This window comes from Podarcis erhardii (assembly GCF_964252035.2).
Source record: "Podarcis erhardii genome assembly, chromosome: 17".
In the NCBI taxonomy this organism is placed as follows: domain Eukaryota; kingdom Metazoa; phylum Chordata; class Lepidosauria; order Squamata; family Lacertidae; genus Podarcis; species Podarcis erhardii.
This window is the reverse complement of record NC_138515.1, coordinates 13,884,863-13,904,065: the sequence shown is the minus strand read 5'-3', so window position 1 is coordinate 13,904,065 and position 19,203 is coordinate 13,884,863. Positions and strand designations below refer to the sequence as shown.

Sequence of the window (19,203 nt, the reverse complement as noted above, 5' to 3'; positions counted from 1 at the left end):
GTTTTCAGGATGTAAAATTGAAGGAATTGTGGTGTGAGGGAGACAGGGAAAAGAGAAGGGGAGTGGAAGTGTAAATCATGGACCGTCCTCACAGTTGGCCCTCCTTACATCAGGAGTTGTAGTAGCGCATACCAGTGCAGGCAGGTTACAGAAACGCTGCCTACAATTTTACAGTTGTTGTACCAGTACGGCATTCTTTTGTTTGAAAACTCCTATACAAATGTAAGGAGGGGTATTATTCGTTTTATAGCAGCAAGAGTAGAGTGTTGACGTCGCTTCTGAGTGATAGAGTATAATCATTATAAATTTATAAAGGGCTTATGTCTTCCATTTATTTTATGTAAATTATGTATCCATGTATGATGCAGTCATGGTTTATCATATTGTATTGGGCAGAGAAGCAAAATTGCCTGCTCTTCTAATCAATTGGGCAAAGATAAAATGCAGCTTGAAATGTTAGGTTCCTACTATGTTTAACCCCCCCCTTCCTTCTTTCAATAGCACTAGTACAGCGGAAAGCATTCAGACCCCAAGGGAAAATATCTATCTACAAATACAAAGATAATTATGTTGTTTCTTGTCTGTTCGGAACATTGTGGCAAATATTGCGTCTTTGAAAAGTACTTTTGAAGGCAAAGCCGCGCTTTTTCCAGGTGGCAGAACTCCTCATTATTCAACCCCATTCAAACGGTGGCTCTTTGCGGGCGTGTAAAATACACATGTTTTCACGATCAACGCTTTGGCGCAATCCTTGTTAAGTAGCTCCCTTTGAAAACATTATTCTTGCTGAAGACATGAGTACAGAGTGGCCACTTACACCACGTATACTTACAAAAAAAGAGAGGTAACACCCAAAAAAGAGACAAATTTGCATATGGTGATTTGCCTTAAGCTTAATATATATCACTTGTTTGCTTGCTTCACACTATTGCAAGGAAGCAGCTTTTAAAAGAACAATTCATCAGATCAAAGGAGGGGAAACCCCCCCCATTCCCCCCCTTTTCTACCCCTCTCTTTTACACACACCTCCCCAAGACTTGCAGATCTCACCTGCTTAGGTGGAAAAGAAAGTTGGAAATTCAAGTACTTGCACCCATCCACATACAGTGGTACCTCAGGTTAAGTACTTAATTCGTTCCCGAGGTCCGTACTTAACCTGAAACTGTTCTTAACCTGAAGCACCACTTTAGCTAATGGGGCCTCCTGCTGCTGCCGCGCCGCTGGAGCACGATTTCTGTTCTCATCCTGAAGGAAAGTTCTTAACCTGAAGCACTATTTCTGGGTTAGCGGAGTCTGTAACCTGAAGCGTATGTAACCTGAGGTACCACTGTACTTCCTCTTTCTGTAGGTGTACTAGGAGAAAAATGAACTTCATTTCAGTTTTTTAAATTTTCTCCTGTATGCCGCTGTGAGGTCTGATACGACTAAGTATGGGGTAAAACAAGGTTTTCCAGTTAAAAAGATATCTTTTGGCCTTACGATTTGGAGGTTGCCGAGAGAAGACGGTCTTTGTGAAAAGGTATGCCACCTTTGTCTTCCTCACATCCACACTTGGTAAGACCACTTATGCAGAGAAGCAGGAAATATTTCATACCTGCCCCGCTTTATGTAATATACAACAAATTTGAATCCTTATTGTTTTTGAGATTTGCTTGCCAAAAATATTCAATATTCACTCGACATGGGCAGTGGCAGCTGACTGATAGGTCACCTCTAGTTTCCACAATTCACCAAAAAATAAATACAGGATTGGGGCGGAGATTCTGACACTACTTACAATTCTACTAAGAAATTTACTTCGACGTTTCAACTGCTTTAAAAGTTGTAGGTTAAAATATCTCTGCAAAATGAAAAATCCCTAAAATATTTCCGTGCTTAGTTTGTATTAATGCAGCTCCATGTGGTTTTTGTAGAGAGATCACTGTAGGAAAACGAACTGCAAAGAAAGTTGATTCTTGCCGGCAAAGCATCCTCTTTACAAATTCTTTTGTACTCTCTTCCTGCTAAATTTCTTCTCGGTATCCACATTCTCCATAAATCCTCTGGGATCCCCTCTTTTTAACTTTTTTCTTTTTTCTTTTTACACCTATCAGCATACCTTCATTCAGTTTGATTCCTTTATTATGACTGAAAAGAAATCTTGGTTTTTCCTCCAGAATATTCAGCTTTCCCTCAACTAATGCTTCTCTTTGCATCCGTTGGAAAACACGGTGGAATTCAGATGATGTGGAACTGTAAATGGGATCAGAGGGCCAATTTCTTTATCTGATGGGAACTTGAGATTTCAGAGAAGCGTATTTTCCGGCATTATTTTTCATCCACTTTGAGAAATCCTTGCTATCCAAATGGTGCCCACATTTGTGTATGCCTTTATATATCTTAATACTTTGCCATTAAGGGCTGGATTGCTGGGGTTTGGCAACTAGCCATGAATGTAAAACTCACACAACATTGAAAAACTAGTAAGGAAGTGGTGCAAAAGACATTTTGGGCCAACTTATGGCTGCAGTCTTGATAAAGGCAGACTATGTTTTTGGAAACAAATCGTTTTCAGGCATGAGAGAATATTGCAGGAGGGGAAGAGTAAACATTGTTCTCCAAAGCCTGTTTAGGTGTATTTGTATTTGTGTTTGTGTAACAGTTATAGGTTAAGAAAAGCAGAAAACATACACCCTTGTGCAAATTAATTGAAACAAACAATGTGGTTTATTGTACAAAACTCACATATACTTGTACAAAACTCACATATATGTACATTAGTAATGGATATGACCTCTGCTATTTTTAAGCAGAATTTGAACACGGTTTGGCATGGAGTGTACTAGTTTTGAACAGTCCCTGTTGATTTTCGGATCCCTGTACCACACTTGAATCAGCGCCTAAATGAGCTTCTCCATAGTCGTACAGTCTACAGCACGGAGGCGACTTTTGCATATAGCCCACAAATTCTCAATGGGATTTACGTCTGGGGAATTCCCTGGCCAATCAAGTACCTGTATTTGCTGCTCTGTCCTGAATTTCTTCACCACTTTCGATGTGTGACGGGGGGCTAGGTCCTGCTGCAGTATCCCAGTACCATCAGGACACCTCTTTTCCAGCTCTGGAATAACTCTCTTTCGTAGAACCTCAATATATTGTGGCGAACACATCTTTCTTTCTATTGGCTGCAGGCTTCCGAGACCATAATGATCAACTGACTTTTCGTGTTTGTTTTGAGTACAAGATTACAAGTAAGACAGAAAACATGCTTTGTTTCAATTAATTTGCACAATGGTGTATTTTTAAAAAAGGAAAGAAAAAATATTATTTCCCTGAAATAAAAAGGGCCACAATATCCTGTTTCATTGTTTTATATTACTCTGTACTTTTTTGTGCCATCTTCCTTGTAATAACGTTCAAAAACTGAATGTTTCGGTCAATAGGTGATTCATATATATTTTAGGTGTACAGGAGAAGATAATGAACTGTGTGCAAGCACACACACATGTGAAATGTTGATGGTGAATCATTTGTGTGCAGGTGTGTCACGTGTTACTTTAATTAAAAAATGCTAAAAACACACCTCATTGAATCATAGAAAGAATGTTGTACTTTCATTTGTTTTCAAATGCTTGAGTCTTTTTATTTATTTTTTATTTTGAGGGGTCGAAGACCAAAGTTGCTCCTTTCACGTTGCATTTTCACATAGGCTACTTTTTAGGTAAAATTGTCCCCTCTAGAGTTAACACTTTGTTTTGGAGTTCATGAGCCTCTCATGTGGGAAGGATCGAGTGCTTCGCAGAACGGTTCACCTGTGAAAGAGAGCTGAAGTCATCGCTGAAGTTTTTAACCACTTTTAAAATGAAAGTATGAGCTCTGACTGAAATACTTTAATCCTCAAGACACCTTTTGCCAAAGTTTTACTTTTGAAGGTTTGTACTGGTCAGACAGAGGCTGGGACAGCCCAGTCCTCAGCTTTTCATGACCTTCAAAGTGTTGTTGTTGTTTAGTCGTTTAGTCATGTACGACTCTTCGTGACCCCATGGACCAGAGCACGCCAGGCACTCCTGTCTTCCACTGCCTCCCACAGTTTGGTCAAACTTATGCTGGTAGCTTCGAGAACACTATCCAACCATCTCGTCCTCTGTCGTACCCTTCTCCTTGTGCCCTCCATCTTTCCCAACATCAGGGTCTTTTCCAGGAAGTCTTCTCTTCTCGTGAGGTGGCCAAAGTATTGGAGCCTCAGCTTCAGGATCTGTCCTTCCAGTGAGCACTCAGGGCTGATTTCCTTCAGATTGGAGAGGTTTGATCTTCTTGCAGTCCATGGGACTCTCAAGAGCCTCCTCCAGCACCATAATTCAAAAGCATCAATTCTTCGGCGATCAGCCTTCTTTATGGTCCAGCTCTCACTTCCATACATCACTACTGGGAAAACCATAGCTTTAACTATACGGACCTTTGTTGGCAAGGTGATGTCTCTGCTTTTTAAGATGCTGTCTAGGTTTCTCATTGCTTTTCTCCCAAGAAGCAGGCGTCTTTTAATTTTGTGGCTGCTGTTACCATCTGCAGTGATCATGGAGCCCAAGAAAGTAAAATCTCTCACTGCCTCCGTTTCTTCTATTTGCCAGGAGGTGATGGGACCAGTGGCCATGATCTTCGTTTTTTTGATGTTGAGCTTCAGACCATGTTTTGTGCTCTCCTCTTTCACTCTCATTAAAATGTTCTTTAATTCCTCCTCACTTTCTGCCATCAAGGTTGTGTCATCTGCATATCTGAGATTGTTGATATTTCTTCCGGCAATCTTAATTCCGGCTAGGGATTCATCCAGCCCAGCCTTTTGCATGACGAATTCTGACCTTCAAAGTAAAAAGGTAAAGGTAAAGGTACCCCTGCCCGTACGGGCCAGTCGTGACCAACTCTGGGGTTGTGCGCCCATCTCACTTAAGAGGCCGGGGGCCAGCGCTGTCCGGAGACACTTCCGGGTCACGTGGCCAGCGTGACGAAGCTGCTCTGGCGAGCCAGCACCAGCGCAGCGCACGGAAACGCCGTTACCTTCCCGCTATAAAGCGGTACCTATTTATCTACTTGCACTTAGGGGTGCTTTCGAACTGCTAGGTGGGCAGGAGCTGGGACCGAACGATGGGAGCTCACCCCGCCACGGGGATTCGAACCGCCGACCATACGATCGGTAAGCCCTAGGCACTGAGATTTTACCCACAGCGCCACCCGCGTCCCTTCAAAGTACAGACCTTCAAAACCAAGGCTTAAGGTTGCCTCCTAGTTTCACTTTTACTGCACAATCTTAGACATGGCATCTCAGGAATTAATTCCATTACAGTAGAACTTGCTTTTGAGTAAGCTCAGGATTGCACAGCTAGAAACCTACTTACCTCTGAGTAAGCATAGGATTACACAGCTATAAGCCTAATTTCAATATTTCAATATCTTGCATTTTTAGGGCAATTTGTCATGAAGACAACCTAGTATTTCAGTAAACTGCCTTTATAGTGGCTTTCTTTTGTTACCCTTGTAAAGAGTTTTGAAAGTCAAAAAGCTATGTGAAATATTGCACCATATTAATATTGGATTTTGTAATGTAATTGTCAGCTTTTTTGGAAAAGGATATCATTTGATGGGGTGCTTAGGTGAGGGCCTGGAAAAGGAAGGGTTAGCTACAACTTGAGCGAGTTTATTATGGCTTAGTGATTTGCTGATTGATTTCATTTGCTGTCAGTTAAGGCTCTCTTAATGTCAAGTTTTTTGCATAATGCATTGAAATAGAGACTGATGAAGTTCTTCAGAGTGATGCGGCTTACACAAACTGACCCTGATTTGCCCTGTTCTGCATGACAATTTAAGTGACAGCAGTTAAAGGAAAATATGGCAATGAATATGCAACTGTGGTATTAAGGAAAATGCAGTGTAAACGCTTCAGAATATGAAACTACGCATAAGAAACAGGCTAGTCTGCTAATTCCACAGTTCTTCTGCATCGAGGAAATAGGGCATTGTTGTGTCCCAAGTGATGCACTAAATAAAAATTCAAAGGGAAAACAAAGTTTAGAGGGAATTAAAAACTAACCTATATTCCTGAGTTCTGATAAATGTTTGCCCTGCTAGATAGTGTAGGTTTTTGGAAGCATGTGAATTTCAAATCTGTGAGGTCCTTTGAGATTTTCCCCTTTGCTTTCATGCTTTCATAGTGCATATAAGTGTGTGGCAGGCCTTGTTTCTGGTCTGCATAACTGATTGCCCGCCTAATGGAAATAAATTGCTGATGAGATCGAAGATAGAGGTCCCAGCTTTATTTATTAGTAGTTTGCAGCATCAGTCTTCAGGCGGCATAATTTTTTTGTGACATTAGGGAGTTCAATGGGAAGCATGTATTAAGAATGTCACTAGTTTGATTGGAGTCTGTTGATTTTTCACTTCGCTTTTCCCTTCTGCGTTAAGTGCCAAAGTACCACAAAGAGTGGGGTACCGGGAGGAGAGAATGACTAAAGGGACTAATTAAAATGATGGCTGGTGGCTGAAATAGGGTCTGTGGACATACCTTGTCCCAGCAATTCTTCCTGGGATTGGGAGTTTGCCTCAGGTGGTCTTGTGCTTCCTTTCACTGCATAGGAACATGGGAAGCTGCCTTGGTTCATCTATGTTAGCATCGTCTCTACTGATTATTTTGTGTGTGTTTTTTGAAATCATTTTAATTTGATTTTTACAATACAGTCATACCTCATGTTACGTCCGCTTCATGTTATGTTCTTTCAGGTCACGTCCCATGGTGACCCAGAAGTAACAGAAAGCGTTACTTTCGGGTTTCGCCGCATGCGCAGAAGCGCAAAATGATGTCACGCACATGCACAGAAGTGGCGAATCGTAACCCGCGCATGCGCAGATGCACCGCTGTGGGTTGTGCTCTTTTCATGTTGTGAATGGGCCTTTGGAATGGATCCCGTTCGCAACCAGAGGTACCCCTGTACAAAACTATAAGAATTATTATAAGTCCATATCCATGTGCATAGATTCCTCCGAATCTTAGGACTCCCCCCCCCTTCCCTAGAGTCTATTTTTAATCATTTAAAACTGCATCTTCTCCAAACTCTATTATATCAACCCATATTTTTCACCTTCTTCTTCTTCTTCTTCTTCTTCTTCTTCTTCTTCTTCTTCTTCTTCTTCTTCTGCGATCCCTCATAGCTGAGTAAGATTGTCTTCTATAAACACGGTTTTAGCAATGAGTCCATAAGCGACTGTGGAGGCCAATTCTGGATCCACACATCCTTCCACAGCGGGGACATTGGTTTCCAGGCAGGAGTTGATCACAGTGTGGATTTGCCAAGTGTGCCTTCCTCTTTGCACGTTTCTCCCTTGCATCCTGAGTTCAAGCATCTTCAAAGCCCATGACACCTTTGGTAAAGGCTGTTCTCCAACTGGAGCGCTCGCAGGCCAGTGCTTCCCATTTTCCATGATAATTGTTACACTACAAGTGAAATCAAAATCCTGCTGATGTTTCCATCTGCTTACAGTGGTCTCCTAAGCAACTTATCAATTTTTCCCATTCTTTTGTAAAGTTTTTGTTCCTGAGTTTTCCAGTCAGCTTTGCCATCTCGGCACAGTCCATCAGCTTGGTTTGCTATTCTTCTCTGGTAGGGACTTTGTCTCCTTGTCTTCTTTCCATCTCTGGGATAGTAACATCCTGGCAGCTGTTGTTCCATACATAAAAAGTATTTTCTGGTCCTTCAGGATGTCGGTACCTGTAATTCCTAGTAAAAAAAGCTTCTGTGGTTTTTTTTAAACATAGGTTATTTTAGACATTTTTCCCCCCATTTCATTATATATCATCTCCCAGGAAGCTTTTACCACCTTACAGGTCCACCACATATGATAAAAGGTACCTTCTTTTTCTTTGCATTTCCAACAGGTATCTGTACTTGTCCTATACATTTTTGCCAATTTAATAGTCATCTCTACTGATTGGCTGCAGCTCTTTAGGGGTTGAGACTGCAAGTATCTCCTAGCGCTTCCTGGAGTTGCCGGGATTTGAAGCTGGGGCTTTGCATGCAAAGCAAATTATATACTTTTTTCTTTTTAAAGAAGATTTTTTTTAAAAAAAAATCTTAATACGTTACAATAAAACAAACAAAGTAATCTAAACAAAAACAGAAAAATGGGAGAGAGAGAGAGAGAGAGACAGACAGACAGACAGACAGACAGACAGACAGACAGACAGACAGAACTCTTTCACAGGTAGATCCTAACTTGCCCCGCACAGAAAAATTTGATCCCTCCCAAGTCTCACCCGGGAACTTCCCTTTCTTACGATACAATACGATAATCTTTATTGTCATTGTCCCATACAGAACAACGAAATTGAAAAAATCTACATCAGACATTCAAAAACCAACAAGCCAGCTATCCCAGCCTGGTTAACCCCCTAAAAACTCTGATACCCCATTTTTAAATACAATATACTCCCATACAGACTCCTTACACTGCGTTTAAAACCAAAATCGCATTTGGATAGAAACTGTTTCTCAGGCGGCTAGTCCTAGTCTTTATAGCCCTGTACCTTCTTCCAGAAGGCAGAAGCTGAAAGAGATCATTTCCAGGGTCCGCACTATCCTGCACTATCTCTGCAGCTTTCTTATGGCACCTGGAAGTGTAGATTTGATCCAAGGTGGGAAGAGTGCACCCAATTATTCTCTCCGCAGTCTTTACAACCCTGGACAGCATTGTTTTTCCCCTGACCGTGCAGCTCCCAAACCACACACACAGACCATAAGTTAATACACTCTCAACAGTACAATGGTAAAATGGTAAAAATGGTAAAAATGGTAAAATGCCATCAACAGGTCCTGTGTGTGTGTGTGTGTGTGTGTTCTTCAAAACAGTCACATGTTCAATCCGAAATAATATCCAGCTGTCCCTCCCTCTGTGAAGCAGCGTGTTTCCTGTCTTCAGTCCGGGCATCTCAAGTTCGTTCACCCCCCCCCCAATAAAACAAAACAAAAAAGTCCCAAGATAAACACCAACAATAGTCTTCCTTTTCCAGTGCAACATCACAACTTTGCCTCTGACACTAAGAAATATTCAGTCCTTGCTCTTTGTGCAAAATGGTTGTTTAGTAAAATTCTCCATGTTTTGCCAAGCCTGGTCCTGTGTTGTGGCAAAGGAAAGCATCCTGCTTCAGGAGTGCTGTGTCTGGGTTTTATATATACAGTGGTACCTCGGGTTACATACGCTTCAGGTTACATTCACTTCAGGTTACAGACTCCACTAACCCAGAAATAGTGCTTCAGGTTAAGAACTTTGCTTCAGGATGAGAACAGAAATTGTGCTCCGGCGGCGTGGCAGCAGCAGGAGGCCCCATTAGCTAAAGTGATGCTTCAGGTTAAGAACAGTTTCAGGTTAAGTACGGACCTCCGGAACAAGTTAAGTATTTAACCCGAGGTACCACTGTAAAAGGGTTTTATATATAAAAGGTCGGCAGTTGAAGCAGAGAGGGGCACTATTTGGCTTTTGCTTCAGGCAGATATTCCTCCTGAGCCAGCAATGGATTCTGCTGTGGTTATAACCATAGGAGAGAATTTGGAAGGGAGGGAGAAAAATGGGCGGTTTCTCAAAAAATGAATGAAACATTTTAAAATTAGCTTTAAATGTCACCTCATTTGTTTGTGTTTTGGAAGTGGTAAGACTGTGTCCCATTTTTCAGGTTAATGTTTTAGTTAAGCCTTGGATCCCCAGGTGCTGCATTTTTATTCTTCCCCCATTATGTAAAACTTCTTGTCATGGTGGGACAGAATGTTTTAAATTGCTCTTTTTTGGAGATTGCTTACCTTGTCAAAGCTGAAGCGTTACCACACTTTCAGCCAGCAGCACAATTTTCTTTAGTTGCAGGTATAAAATAGCACAACAGCGCTGTGATCTTCTAAATGTCTTCATTTCTCATCGGACGAAGTTGAATAGGATTGAAGAGAAATATATAGGTAACGAAGCCAGGAAAAACTGCTGTTAAATATATACTGCAGTTTGGGGAACATTTCCCAAGAGACTTAGAAATACGTGTGTGGGTGTCTGTCTCTTTTCCACACTTACAATTTATATATTATTATGATACGGTATAAACACAAGGACGTTGCTTAGGCATTATTGTTTAGTCGTTTAGTCGTGTCCGACTCTTCGTGACCCCATGGACCAGAGCATGCCAGGCACTCCTGTCTTCCACTGCCTCCCGCAGTTTTGCCAAACTCATGCTGGTCGCTTCGAGAACACTGTCCAACCATCTCGTCCTCTGTCATCCCCTTCTCCTTGCGCCCTCCATCTTTCCCAACATCAGGGTCTTTTCCAGGGAGTCTTCTCTTCTCATGAGGTGGCCAAAGTATTGGAGCCTCAGCTTCAGGATCTGTCCTTCCAGTGAGCACTCAGGGCTGATTTTATTCAGAATGGATAGGATTGATCTTCTTGCAGTCCATGGGACTCTCAAGAGTCTCCTCCAGCACCAGAATTCAAAAGCATCAATTCTTTGGCGATCAGCCTTCTTTATGGTCCAGCTCTCACTTCCATACATCACTACTGGGAAAACCATAGCTTTAACTATACGGACCTTTGTTGGCAAGGTGATGTCTCTGCTTTTTAAGATGCTGTCTAGGTGTGTCTGCTTAGGCACTAGGCCAAACTTATGATTTGTGCCGACCACCGTTGCACATCCAAGCAATTGTTTGAGTCACCAGACATGCAGTCAAACCACAGTTGGAGTTGTGTGCCAGCTTCCATTTTTCCCTCCACCCAAGCACTCCAATCTCAGTTAAGTCTCTAGACAGACGGAGTATGGAGGAACAGCTGTTATTATTATTATTATTATTCACATCCTGATAACCTATGAATTTTATTATTATGGTCACAGACCAGTTCCGGCTCACTTACAATATCAGGAAAATCATAAAACACAACAAGAATAAATTGAATTGCAATTGGGTATAACAGAGACAATTCAGATATAGCAGCAGTTAAAAATATATATTAAATCTTGATTGCTAAAATATAACCTAAAATTGTCATTTGAAAGTTTAATCATTTTGGTAGTACAGCTTGTTCCCTAAGTTTTATGGCAGACACACAGAATTTGGCCACCCTTAGCGTGATCTCTCCTCTACCAGGAGTTTTAGACATTGAAGTTCGGACCCATTTAGAGATTTTTGTATAATTTATCACTCCTGTGATAAATACGGAGCGTATATCCCCATAGAAATGGCAGCATAACAAGACATGAGAGACAGTTTCTACCTCCATAAAGCCGCAGGGGCAGTCTCGTTCCACATATATTTTATCCTGGTAACCTGGATAGGTTCAAGATTGCTGGCCAGGGCTGGTAAAAAGAACACATTTCAACTGTGCCTGCCCAATGATGAGATCAATTTTTGATCTCTTTCTCTGGGTACCCCTGCCTTATCCTCTCCAAGGTACCATACTTTTCCAAGTATAAGACTATGTTTTTTTAATTGAAAAATCATGTTCAAAATTATGGGTCATCTTATACATGCGGGTGGCACTGTGGGTTAAACCACAGAGCCTAGGACTTGCTGACCAGAAGATCGGCAGTTCGAATCCCCGCGACAGGGTGAGCTCCCGTTGCTCGGTCCCTGCTCCTGCCAACCTAGCAATTCAAAAGCACATCAAAGTGCAAGTAGATAAATAGGTACCGCTCCAGCGGGAAGGTAAACATTGTTTCCGTGCTTCTCTGGTTCGCCAGAAGCGGCTTGGTCATGCTGGCCACATGACCTGGAAGCTGTACGCTGGCTCCCTCGGCCAATAAAGCGAGATTAGCGCTGCAACCCCAGAGTTGGTCACGACTGGACCTAATGGTCAGGGGTCCCTTTACCTTTTTATACATGGGTAGTGCATTGTGGGGACGTGGGATTGCTGGCTGCCGCGAGATGGCGATTGTAAGGGCTGGTGTTGATTGGCTGTTGCTGCGGCAAGTGGGGGGGCTGTTTGCTGCCTTTTTCGGCGATGGGACAGAGGATAGGTTGCTTCAGCGATGCACGCAAGCAGCATTGTTGGTCTGGCGGGTAAGCGTTTTTTGGCATTCCCCCCCAAAAAAGCTCAACAGCTGTGTGTTGTCCCCCCCACCCCACAGAAAAGCTCAGCAACTGGGCAATCCTCCCCAAACTTTGGGGAATCCCCCCCCCCATTTTCTGAATTTTGAGTCCCCAAAATAGGGGGCGTGTTATACACGGAAAAGTACGGTATCTTGTCTTACTTCTAGATTATTGGCCTGAAAGCATTGACTTGTAGTGTTTTTAATTTTTGCGCAGCACCTAGCAAATGTCAGGTGCTTTATAAAATTCAGTAATATGTCTGCCGTATCTTTTCCAGTCCAGTTTGTCCCACTCGAAAGGAAAGAGGGTTGCAAGTGTTTCAACGGGCTGAATAAGTTAATCACCTTGTACGGCCCCTAATAATAATTTGACTAGTTCATTTGTGGTCTTAAGCACTATTTGGGTTCACCCACATAATTACCGCGGGAAGACTTGGTGCATTATTTTATGAATCTTGCATGATGTGATTGGCATTTTAAATGGTTTTGTGCTTTTTCCAATAGAGGTTGATCTGCTACAATATATTCTACTTTGTCTCATTATGTGGAAAACGAAGCAGCGGCAATATTCTATATCATGCTACGAGGAAATAAGGCTCTTAGCTCACCTATTTGCATATTGACATTTTTCCTGCCTCTGTGTTCAGTCCATTACCAAGTTGCATTGCTGGTTTCCCCCACAACATCCTACGCTTTGATAATAAATTCATGGTTTTCCATCTTTACTTCACCCGTGTCAATGCAGAGATTTAACTAATACTGGTATAGAAAGGAGTGCTTCCTCGCTTGTCTCTTGAAGTGGAACTGTTTCTTTGTTTTTTAAACACCCACCCATTTTTTTACGTACGGCTGAATGCAAAGTACTTGTGCCATTTTCAGATTATTAAAAGTGCAGTGCAATTCTTGCAGGGTAGCAGAGCAGAAAGAGGACCTAAAAAAAGACCAAAAGCCTTTATTTTAGGAATAATCGGTCTAGATGTCCCTAGAGATCGGATGGGGGGGGGAAATGTTTTTAATACACAACTTTGTTGTTGTTCTTTAGTCGTTTAGTCGTGTCCGACTCTTCGTGACCCTGTGGACCAGAGCACGCCAGGCACTCCTGTCTTCTACTGCCTCCCGCAGTTTGGTCAAACTCATGCTGGTAGCTTCGCGAACACAGTCCAACCATCTTGTCCTCTGTCGTCCCCTTCTCCTTGTGTCCTCCATCTTTCCCAACATCAGGGTCTTTTCCAGGGAGTCTTCTCTTCTCATGAGGTGCCCAAAGTATTGGAGCCTCAGCTTCACGATCTGTCCTTCCAGTGAGCACCCAGGGCTGATTTCCTTAAGGATGGATAGGTTTGATCTTCTTGCAGTCCATGGGACTCTCAAGAGTCTCCTCCAGCACCATAAATCAAAAGCATGGTTGGACAGTGTTCTTGAAGCTACCAGCATGAGTTTGACCAAACTGCAGGAGGCAGTGGAAGACAGGAGTGCCTGACTTGCTCTGGTCCATGGGGTCACAAAGAATCGGACATGACTAAACGACTAAACAACAACTAGCTTCTCAATAGGCGCCCTTTAACAGTTATCAGATGACACGTTGAAGTGTAACTGCAGATTTTGGTGACAGACCCTTGGCCCCCACCACCACTGAAATTGTGCCCTACTGCTGTGCCTGCGTATAAGAGGGGCAGACACTGGCTAACATCAGCTCGTTCCTGTGACCCACTCTGTCAAGTTTTCTTCAGCTGACTTCCTCAGGGTCCATAACTACATTTTAATAATTTTAATTTTTAGTATTGTACACTGCTTTGTGTGCCATTTTTGGCAGAACTTCGGTTTATAAATTCCTAAACGAACAACTATATTAGTCATTCCACTAGCGGTCCTTATTATTCTTTAATCCTCTTTCTGCCATTCCTTGAAGCCTGATTAAAAACAGTATGCCTATCTAAACTTGGAAGCATTCCCCCCGCCCCCTAATTCACTATCCCGTATCAATTTTCATCATCATCATTGCCTTCCTCCACTTCCAATCCAATTTTCTCCCCTTCTCCTGTGGCTTCCAACCCCTTTGCCAGATTCACGTGAAGAAAGGGATCTTGTGAAATTATGCAAATTCAAGTGGCAAGGTGGTAACAACACCAGTTAAATGTCTTTTCCATCCCAAAGTACCTTCTGCCAGTGCTTGTTCAAACGGCGAATTCTGTGGTACGCAGGATCTGCTTGAAGTTGTGTGTGGAAAGTTGCCAGTAATGATATCAGTGATATCACACATAATGGTAATGTCAGGGGGGTTGTGAGAGAAGATCTTGGCCTTTCTGTTTCCTCATCAGGAGCTCTGAAACTTCATTATTTAATTTGTTTGTACCTCAAAACTTCATCTGAAGAAGGAGAAGAAAACTCCCTGACTGGCAAGTGCAAACATGAACTGACAATTTTCAGAAATAAAATGGTACAATAAATCAACAGCAACAATTAAAATAACAGAAAAACAGCAGCAGGGAGCCAACTGAAACAACTCAATCAGCATTTTAAAAGACAAGTAAAACTAAGAAGTTGCTTGGGGGGGGGAACCCCCCCTAAATGCAGTAGGTGGCAGGTGAGCCTCCACGGGATTGCATTTCACTTTTAGGGCACCACAGCCCAAATATTCGCTGCAGCTGCAAATATGATTCTTCAGCAAGATCCAGAATAGGCTGCAAGTCTAATCCCAGCTCTGCGAAACTGTGGCCAAGGGTACAAATGCCTTTTCCGTTTGTTCACCTCCACCCATTTCTGAATGGACACCAAAACGCTGATTTAGGATCTCTAAAGAGAGAAGTTTCACCGAATTTCTCCACTTGCACTGTGACCCGCCTAATTATAATGCAGCACTATCTCTTAAAGCGTGTTTGCTCAGAAGCAAGTCCCACGAAACTCATTGGAACTTTGTCTGCAGTAACAGGACATCATAGAGCCACAGCTTTAATGTAGAAAATCAATGTTGTTCTTAGGACAATCTATACTTGTCAAGAAATGCCACGATGGCTCTTGCGTGCCAGTCTGCTGCGGTTTTCAGTAGAAGCAGTTTCCTTTCCATCTTCCAAATTCAAATCCATTCTTTCACAAATAGGAAATCATGCCATTACTTCTCATGGCCTATTTCCCATCCTTCGGAGAGCTTCAGTTCTTGGGGTGTCTGTCAGTTTGCATATCTTAGTACATAAAGTATTGATCTGATATGTGGAGATCTTTCTTGTTCTGCTTGGTTCAAGAGTGTTCTGGAAAGTTTTCTTTCTATGTGAAAGATACAGGCAGAAGATTCTTGTTTGGATTATTCCTTCTGAGAAGCTGAGCACAGCTGGCTTAAAGCTGGTTCTGTTATCTTTCTTTTTTTTTAAAAAAAATAATCTTTATCAAGCAATTTTAACAAAACAAATGATCAATCAATGTAACCAATTACTTTTCTCCCCCTTTTCCCCCCATCCCTCCCTCTCTCACCCACTAAAGACTTCCCACAGCTCCCCTCTCTGATTTGTTTGCACATATTATTCTATGCGTGTTGTAAAATTATACATATCATTGCTTTATCTGTCATATATTCTACTAATAAATTTGTGGATGTTTATTCAAAACCTGCCAAGGAGTCCAAATCATTTTGTTGTTGTTTTAGATAATTTGTAAAAAGTTCCCATTCCTCCTTGAAGTCACAATTGTTCTTGTCACGTAATTTATATGTCAACTTTGCCAGCTCTGCATAACTCATCAGTTTTTCTTGCCATTGTTCTTTCATTGGGCTTTCCTCATTCTTCCATCCTTGTGCTAACAAGACTCTTGCCGCTTTTGTAGCATACATTCATAAATTCATTGTTTTTCTTGGCAGGTCTCTTCCTAAAATCCCTAACAAGAATGTCATTTTATACATTTTTTTCAGTTCGTTATATATCATCTCCCAGAATTTTTTAACTTCTGTTCATTCCCACCACATATGATACAAAGTATCTTCTTTTTCTTTACATTTCCAACATGTATTTGACCCAGTTTTGTACATTTTTGCCATTTGTTCTGGTGTGATATACATCATATATATTTGTTCTGGTGTGATCTATACATCATTTTCATATAATTTTCTTTCAAAAGAGAACAGTCTGTAAATTTCAAGTCCACCTTCCACAACTTCTCCCAGTCCTCAGATTGTATATTGTGTCCTATATCTTGTGCCCATTTGACCTTAACTGATTTGACGTCTTCATCTTTTGGGTGTCCACCAAGACCTTGATGGGATGTGGAAGGGGTGAGTGGCAAGAGAGAAAACATAATTGATACTGAAGTTAAGAGGGCAGGGTTTAGCTCAAAACAGTTGCAGTGAAGGATCCTGGAGTATGTGTGTGTTCGTGTGGGGACTGGAATGGAATTGCCTTCCCTTCCGGTGCATTTAACTTGCATGTGCCGTGCTTAGATGAAGCCCAGCACAAGTTTAATGTCAGACGAAGATCCATGGAGAGCAGATCATTAAAGCATGTACCAAACAGCTGCAGAAAAGCAGTTTCTGTCGAATGTTGTTTCCCATGAGACCTCTTTTGAGGCCTGAAAATGCCTCAGAGTTTATAGCCTCTTCTGTAGCTGCTATAAGGAGTTGCGGGACAAAGGAAAATACCTGAATGCATTTTCACGCATACTCTTTCGAGAGGAATTCAAATTCGGCAGCCCACTCGACACAATGTCCTCCCCTCTCTCAAATAATAATAAAACAAAATGATTTGTGGAATGTCTTCCTTCAAAACTCTCTTTCTGAAGCCATTGACATGTTCTGTGCCAGATTAGGGGCAACTTCATACATCTTTCCTGCAGTTTTGAAGCACGTGGAACAATGAATTTGAATGAGCAACATGGAACAATGTACTTAGTTTTCCTTTAGCATCTAATTTTCCCCCTTCCCTCAATGTAAGGCCAGCAGAAATCTACAGTATACTGTCAATATGCACTGATATTTTACATCTGTAACTACTTCACGGGTTCCCCTCCTATGCGTGATGGGGAGCACAACATAACACAACACAACCCTCAAATTGGTAAGGAAAAAAATGGTGCGAATGTTGCCCTAGAAGTAGAATGGACCATTCTTTCTGCAGAATAGTCAGTATAGATGCAGGGTACCATTTTTATTTTACTTCGTAGCTCTGCACCAAACATTCTTTGCCTGTTGTCACTTTTTGGGCAAACTTCACAGTGAACACAACATTTGTAGTCTCTTCAGATTTTCATCCTAGTAGTTTGCTACACTAAAGTTAGGCTCACATTCTTTTGAAGTACATTTATTATTCCCTCTCTTGTTCCTTTTCATCTCTTTGTGTACATTGCCCTTAGGTAAATTTATTACCTACTAACATTCTTTTTAGTTCAGGAATTTCCTGGAGGTTGGAAGCCTAAAAGGCAAATATTAATTTGGAATTTTCTTCTCTTTCTATACTTAAAAAACAGAAGAACCTCTTCTTTGTGTTTCTAATTTTTGTTGCAGTTTTTTTCTGTATTATCTTATTGGTCTGCTTATGATTGTAATTTTATACATGACAACTTTCTTAAAGGTTTGATATTTGTGTCCCCCCACCCCTGCTTCGGTTCAGTTGATAAAACTTTGTCTAGACGAAAGTCGATCCTCCTCACCACCCACTGCCAGGGAAAGACCAAAGTCTCTAATTTTGTTGAAGTTGATATTGCTATAAAGTTGAACGCCAATGCTACCACATAGTGGAAGGTTTTATGAATAGTATTAGATGATGTGCAGCTAAGTCATCCTCAGAGGAGACCCACTGAAATCAGTTAAGCATGACCAATTCCCCTGATTTCAATGGGTCTAACCTTTCAATGGGTCTAACCTAGTTGGATGCAACCCAACATCAGCATTCTAAAATCTTAGGCTACTTAAAGCCTGGCAAAAAGAAATATTGGTGGTAATAATAATAATAATAATAATAATAATAATAATAATAATAATAATAATATATGTATCCATCTACAAAGACACATACTTCACTTAAATGATTTTTTAAATCAGTGCTCAGTTTTACACTTTATGGTTAATATTAACTCTTCTGAACTGTTCAGATAAGGAACTCTTCTTCAACTGTCTACTAAATATCCTTAAGTGCATAAATGTGTTTACTCACATCTTTAATAAGCCTCAATTATGCCTGTTTTTGATTTTCTATTGTCACAGACTCTCAGGAAAATGACCACTGGATACAGTAAACAGTGCCGGATTTAGGGCAGTGTGGGCAGTTCTGCCACACAGGGCACTAAGCTGAGGTGGCCCAAAATAGTAATAGTAATAATAATAATAATTATACCTATATTTATATTGGTACCTACTCAAAGTTAGGGGGTGCCAAATTTTGTCCTCGCCCAGGGCGCCACATTACTAAAGTCCTCCCCTGCAGTAAAGAATGTTCCTTTAAATAACCCATAGATGAATGAAAGTATTAAAATTAATAACAGTTCCTTTGCAAGGAGTCATTTAGCAACTTGAGCAGTGAGAGCTCTGTTTTCTAGAACATTCTTCTTGAGTTGCTTCAAACTTGGCAATAACTGTGACTTTCCTTGATCTTACTAATTAAATGCAAAGGCATACCCTCCAACATTTCTCAGGTGAAAATAGGGACGTCCTATGGAACAACAACACCTATTATTATTATTATTATTATTATTATTATTATTATTATTTTGTTTATACCCCACCCACCTGACTGGGTTGCACCAGCCACTCTGGGCGGCTCTAGTATCCTTGGCTACTCCGTATCCTTCAACATTTTTCCAGTTAAAATAGGGACGTCCTAAGGAAAAGCGGGACATTCTGGGATCAAATCAGAAACCGGTACGGCTTCTGTAAATCTGGGACTGTCCCTGGAAAATAGGGACACTTGGAAGCTCTGACCATGTGAGTCTCAGAAGGTGAGCCCCAAATGCAACGTGGCTCTTGGGGTGAAACAGTTCCCCACCGCTGACCTATCAGAATTTTACCGGGGGGAAGGAACATGGAACATTACAGTGGTACCTCGGGTTAAGAACTTAATTCGTTCTGGAGGTCCGTACTTAACCTGAAACTGTTCTTGACCAGAAGCACCACTTTAGCTAATGGGGCCTCCTGCTGCCGCTGCACGATTTCTGTT

The 19,203-nt window shown here is 41.5% G+C and overlaps 1 protein-coding gene across 2 annotated transcripts in view; it reads left to right on the top strand.

Annotated features, from left to right (window-relative positions):
* The window catches only part of CCDC171 (coiled-coil domain containing 171), a 199,105-nt gene that overhangs the window by 135,104 nt on the left and 44,798 nt on the right, over positions 1–19,203 (top strand). The gene's annotated exons all lie outside the window — the stretch shown is intronic.